We start from the raw sequence: 6,536 nt of genomic DNA, 5'->3' as shown, positions 1-6,536 counted from the left end.
GGTCTAGTATTGGTCATAGCATTAGTGGAACGAATGAACGAATATATGCATGAATTTAAGACCAGGACTTTATAATATTTACTCCTTTAGATGAACATGTAATGTAGCTAATCTTTTTAGTTATTGCAGGGTTGTTTTTTTCTCAGGTTCCTTTCTTGCATTTTAATCTTGATCAAGCTATGGAGTAGAATCCTAAATTAAATGTAAAATTCTTACAGTTTTCAAAGGAATGATTCCTTAAAAAATCAGAGTCTCAACACAATAGTAAGATCTTGTGATTTTTGTCCTAAAGCAAAATGGGATACAATAATAAGGGATATGACCATTGATCTAAGTTGTTGTAAAAGAGTAAAATTAAATCAGAACTCTGAAATAATATGAGCACATTCTTTGTATGTTTGCGTTTTCGGGCCCATAGCTTTTATCAGACTGTGAAAGAGGTTGTATACCTCCATATATTAAAAAACAGATGAGACAATTTTATAATAATAAAAACAGAAGAAATTAATATTTTAGCATGTATTTAGATATGTAGACTATGTTAATTTCAAAAGTCAGGTGTAAAGCTCTTGTGACAGCTGAAAATAAATTCACTATCCACTTTTGATTAAGAGGCCTAAAACTAAATTATGATTTTAAAACTTGTAAGGTATTTTCCACATTATGGTCTGTTTTAAGTATGGTTTCTGCAGAATATATTTCTATATTAATTGATATGATCATACAATGTTTTTTCTGCCTGTTGTTGTGACAGATTACATTGATAGAGTTTTGAATGTTAAATTAGCTTTGCATAATTAGAGTAACTCCTACATGGATGTGGGATATAATTCTTTTTATATATTGTTGGATTTGATTTTCTAATATTTTGTTGAGGATTTTTTGTCTGTCTTTGTTCATAAGATATAGTGGTCTGTCACTTTTCTTGTAATGTCTCCATCTGGTTTTAGTATTAGGGCAAGGCCTTATAGAATGAGTTAGGAAGTATTCCCTCTGCTTCTAAAGGAGACTGTGGAGAACTGATGTTCTTTCCTTCCTTCAGTGTTTGGTAGAATTCACCAATGAAACCATCTGGGCCTCCTGCTTTCTTTTTTAAAAGGTTAATAATTACTGATCCAATTTCTTTACTAGCTCTAAGGTTATTCAGGCTATCTATATCTACTGGTGTTTGGTAGTCTGTGTTTTCCATGTGAAAATGGTTCATTTCATTTAAGTTATCCAATCTATTGGTGTATAGTTTTTCATAGTATTTCTTTGTTATCCTTTTTTTCTGTTAACTTTATTGATGTCTGTTGAAATATTAACTTTTTTGCTTGTTTTAGGCTTAATTTTCTCCTCTCTAATTTTCTAAGGTAAGCTGAAGTATCACATTTTAGATATTTTTCTTTTACAACATATGCATTTAATGCCATACATGTTCTTCCAAACATTTGTTTGCTACACCCCGCAAATTTTAGTAAATTATAATTTCAGTTTCATTTAGTTCGAAATGTTTTTAAACTTCTCTTGAAACTTCTTCTTTGGCCCATGAATTATTTAGAGGTATGCTTTTTAAATATTTATATTTCCAAATATTTGGGACTTTTCTAGACACCTTTCCTATTGATTTCTACTTTAATTAAACTGTGGTCAGAGAACACAGTTTGTATAATCTTTATGTTCTTAAATTTGTTGAGGTGTGTTTTACGGTCAAAACGTGGTGTGTGTTCATTCAAAACTTGGTGAATGTTCTTCAGAAGCTTGAGATGAAGTAAATTCTGCTGTTGGATGGAGTATTCTATAGATGTCATTAGATCAAGGTGATTGATAATGCTGCTCAGGTCATCTATAGCCTTGATTTTTTTGCCCACTGGCTCTATCAAAGGGATTCTCCACCCATAACAGTGACACAGGGATGGTTAAGTCTGTACCTCTAACAGTGGATTTGTCTAGTTCTCTTTTCATTTTTATCAGTCTTGTCTTACGTATTTTGACGCTCTTGGTAATGCTTACATGTTTAAGATTGTTATCTTCTTGGAGAATTGTTCCCTTTATCCTTATGTGGTACCCCTTTTTATTCCTAATAATGTTGCTCATTCTGGAGTTGGCTTTGTCTGAAATTAATTTAGTTACTCCAGCTTTCTTCTGATTACTTTTAGCATGTTATATATTTTTCCAACCCTTTACTCTTAACCTGAGTGTTTAAAGTGGGTTTCTTGTAGATAACATATAGTTGTATCTTGTTATTATCCACTATGATAGTAGTGTCTTTTATTGGTGTATTTAGACGATTCACATTTAAGGAATTATTGATATACAGTTGACATTTGAACAATACAGGTTTGAACTGTGTGGTTTCTCTCTCTCTCTCTCTCTCTCTCTCTCTCTTTTAGTGTTTGGGTGACCCTAGGCAATTTTATTACTTTATCCCTGAACCTCAGTTGCCTATCTATAAGATGGGGATAATAATAGCACCCATTTCATCATTATGAAAATTAAATACATTAAGAAAAACACCAGTATGTGCCTAGCACCTGCTAAACACTCAACAAAGGTTATCTGTACACATTGATATCTCAGACAGGGACAGGATGTTTTAACACAGAAAACAGGAGGTTTTAGCCTCTTACTTGTTCTTCTGGCTCCCGAAACATGAGCTGCCCCGTCCCAGTTCATCCAAGCCTATCAAGATAGTTGTCCTTGTCCTTAATCTCCACAGATGTTCAATGTGAGCCAACTGTCAGATGGCTTTCATCTGCACAACTGAATAACCCATTTATGCCTAGTGTTCCATTATTGGAACGCTAAGCTTATTGGAGTTATTTATATCCTACTGTTGTTCAAGGTCATTACCAAGATCTGACTTTTCACACAAAATAATTTGTAACCGCTAGCATAAATGGGATAATCAAAACAATTGTGGCAGTTTTAGGGAGACGAAACTCTAGAGTTTAATCTTCCGGCTTGACTGACTTGGAAGCGTTCCTGTCAGTATAAAACATCTTGTTGGGGATGGTGGAGAAGCTGAGGCCGGCTGCGCGGCTGTGCTTCCAGCTCATGGCCAGGTCGTAGTCCCGCTGCAGGCTCTGCTGCAGGCTGTCGGCCACCTTTTTGCTGAGGGCTATGTTGGACCTTGCAATCGGGCTGGATGGGGCCGGAGGGTGGGGGTGGGGGCTAATCGAAGGGGACAGGTTTTTGAAGCCACCCAAAAGTTTGAGAAATTTCAGTTTCTGTTCCTCGTTTTCAAAACCAGCGGTATCCCACTGGCCAAACTGGGTTCCCGTCCACTCCCTGGTTTCAGAAGCTTCCGTTTTGCCCGACTCGCGATCAATCTCTTCTTGCAAGGTGTTTCGTCTCACCTGGTCTATGTGCGCCTCGTCCATGTTGCCTTTCTTTTCCAACACCACTTCTAAGTCCGTGTCTGTTTCCTCCTCCCAAGGTTCTCCTGCTACCCCATTCTTTTCTCTTCTTCTTTTTCTTCCTTTTCAGAGCCGGCTCCTCAATGACTGACGCTCTACCTTCTTCTTGGACTTCATCTTTTTCTTCGCAGGAGCCTTAGGGCCATCTCCTATGGGGATGTATTCCGGAGCCTCCGCTTTGACTGGTTTCTTTTTACTTCGTTTCCTAGGGCAGCTCTCCATGGACCTGGAGGGCTTGGAGTGGCCTGGGAGGGCGTCTCCCTCCTGGTGGATTTTTCTTCTTCTTCTTCTTCACCTTCCCACTGTGTTCCCTGGGGCTCTTCTGCTTCCGCTTCTGCCCCAAGGCTACCTATTCCTCACCCTCTTTCCCCACTGAGCAAGTGTCCACAGCATCCCCGACCTCGCAGAACCAAGGGTCCGGGACTGAGAAAGCTGTGGGGTCCTGGGCCCCCTTTTTTTCCTTCTTATGTTTTTGAGCTTCTTGCCAACTCTGGTTTCCTCCTCACCCTGGCTGGGTCTGGGGAGATTTTCACCCCAGAGGCATGGGACATGGCCAGAGGCAACTTCTTTTTCTTCTCCCACTGAGGAACTCCAAGTGGCCAAGCACCCGCTTCCTTGGGCCGGATGACTTCTCCGTCCGCCTGGCACGCAGCGCGGTCTCAGCGTGGTCTACGTGCTCCTAGCAAAGGGTGCTGACACCCTTCTCTTCTTTTTCTTCACTAGAGGCATCTCAGGTGATCACCAAGACCTGACTTTTCACACAAAATAATTTGTAACCTCTAGCATAAATGGGATAATCAAAGAAAGTGTGGCAGTTTTGTGGGGACCCACTCTTAGAGGGAACTGTGGCTTTTATAGGAGAAACGTGGGCAAAGTAATCATCATTATTTAAAATTGAGTATTGAGTCCCTGGTTCTTTGACCACTTTCTTCTTTTTCTTCTCTAGGAGCCCAGGGCCCAGGTCTACTTTGTGTGTCTTGGCGATCATTCCGGTGGGCCAAACTTCCCCGCCTGCACGTGAAAGCCGGCTCCCCCCTGACCCGGAAGTCCACTTTCGAGTTGCACGTGTGGCTTCTCTTATACACAAATTTTCTTCCATCTCTGCCACCCCTGAGACAGCAAGACTGCTACCTTATTTTCCTCCTCCTCCTTAGCCTACTCAACATGAAGATGATGAGGATGACCACCTTTAGGATGATCCATTTCCACCTAATGACTGGTAAATAAATTTTTTCTTCCTTAAAATTTTCTTAATATTTTCTTTTCTTTAGTTTACTTTATTATAAGTATATAATATATGTAATACAAAATATGTGTTAATAGACTGTTTATGTTATTGTTAAGAATTCCAGTCAACAGTAGGCTATTAGTAGTTAAGTTTTTGCATAGTCAAAAGTCATACACAAAATTTCAGCTGCATGTGGGAACAGCGCCTCTAACCCCCACACTGTTCAAGAGTCAACTGTAATTGGATTAATATCTGCCATATCTGTAACTATTTTCTCTTTATTGAATTTCTTATTTCTTTTTGCCCCTTCTTTTCCTGCATTTACTGGTTTAACTGAGCATTTTATATGATTTCATTTTATCTTCTCTCTTCATGTATAAATCATACTGTTTTTTTAAAATTGTGGTTTTCCCTAGATTTTAAGATATGAGTTTTAAAATAATCTACGTCTGCCTTCAAATAATGCTATTGCACTTCAAATGTAGTGAAGGTTCCCTACAGAATAGTATTCCCAGTTCTTCCTTTCTGTCCCTTGTGACATTGCTGCCATTCATTTAATTTAACCATTTGCTATAATCACCCAAAACATTAATAACATACTATCATTTCTTTATACAAACTATTATTTTTTAGATCACTTGATAATTAAGAAACTTTATTTTACTTTCCTTTATTACTTCTCTAATTCTCTTCCTTTCTTTATATAGTAGATTCAAGTTTCTGACCTTTCTCATTTTCCTTCTGCTTGAAGAATTTCTTTTAATATTTTTTGTAGGTCAGTTTGCTAGGAATGAATATCTTCAGTTTTTGTTTGTCTTAGAAAGTCTTTCTTCTTCACTTTTGAAGGACAAAGTTTGCTGGGTATAGAATTCCAGGATGGTGGAATTTATTCTTGCAATGCTTTAAATTTTTTACTTTACTCTCTTGCTTCTCTGGTTTCTAATAAGTCCACTGTAATTCTTACCTTTGCTTTTCTGGCTTATTTCCTGTCGTCTGGCTTCTTCGAAAAGATTTTCTCTGTGACTTTGGTTTCCTGCAGTTTGAATATGGTATGCCTAGATAGGGGTTTTTAAAAGTATTTATTCATCTTGGTGTTATCTGTGCTTCCTGAATTTGTAGTTTGGTAACTGTATTAATTTTCCAGGGCTGCCATAACAAATTACCTATCACAAACTGAGCCATTGATAACAACAGAAATGTATTCCCTCGCAGTTCTGGAGGCTGGAAGTCTGAAATGCAGCTGTTAGCAGGGCCATGCTCCCTCTGAAACTTCTCTGGGGAGAGAATCCTTATTTGCCTCTTCCAGCATCTGGTTGCTGGCTATCCTTGGCATTCCTTGCTGGTAGCTGCATCATTTCAATTTCTGCCTCTATCTTCACATGGCCATCTTTCCTCTGTGTGTGTCTATGTCATCACATTACCTTCTTATAAGGATAGCATTCATTGGATTTAGGGCCCACCCAAATCCAGTATGACTTCTTCTGAACTAATTACATCCACAAAGACCCTATTTTCAAGTAAGGTCACATTCTGGGGTTCTGCATGGAAATTAATTGGGGTGGTGCAGTCTTCAAGCCCATACAGTGTCTGTCATTAACTTTGGAAAGTTTTTGACCAATATTACTTCAACTGTTTCTTCTGCCTGTTCTTACTTTCTTCTTCTTCTGGTATTCCAGTGATGCATATGTTACATCTTTGAAATGATCTCACAGTTCTTGGATGTTCTATTCTGTTTTTCATTCTTTTTTTTTCCTCTTTGCATTTCAGTTTAGGAAGTTTCTATTGACCTATGTTCACTATTTCTCTGTTCAGTCACATCCAATCACTGATGAACTCATGAAAGCCATTCTTCATTTCTGTTCTGGTGCATTTGACTGTTAACATTTCCTTTTGATTCTTTCTTACAGTTT

At 38.2% G+C, this 6,536-nt stretch overlaps 1 pseudogene; it reads right to left on the bottom strand.

Moving 5' to 3' along the window:
- Positions 1-2,817: 2,817 nt before the first annotated feature.
- LOC102129940 (lysine-rich nucleolar protein 1-like) lies at positions 2,818-4,592 on the bottom strand (annotated as a pseudogene).
- Positions 4,593-6,536: the final 1,944 nt, after the last annotated feature.

This window comes from Macaca fascicularis, chromosome 11 (assembly GCF_037993035.2).
Source record: "Macaca fascicularis isolate 582-1 chromosome 11, T2T-MFA8v1.1".
In the NCBI taxonomy this organism is placed as follows: Eukaryota; Metazoa; Chordata; class Mammalia; order Primates; family Cercopithecidae; genus Macaca; species Macaca fascicularis.
This window is presented reverse-complemented; position numbering and strand designations above follow the sequence as displayed.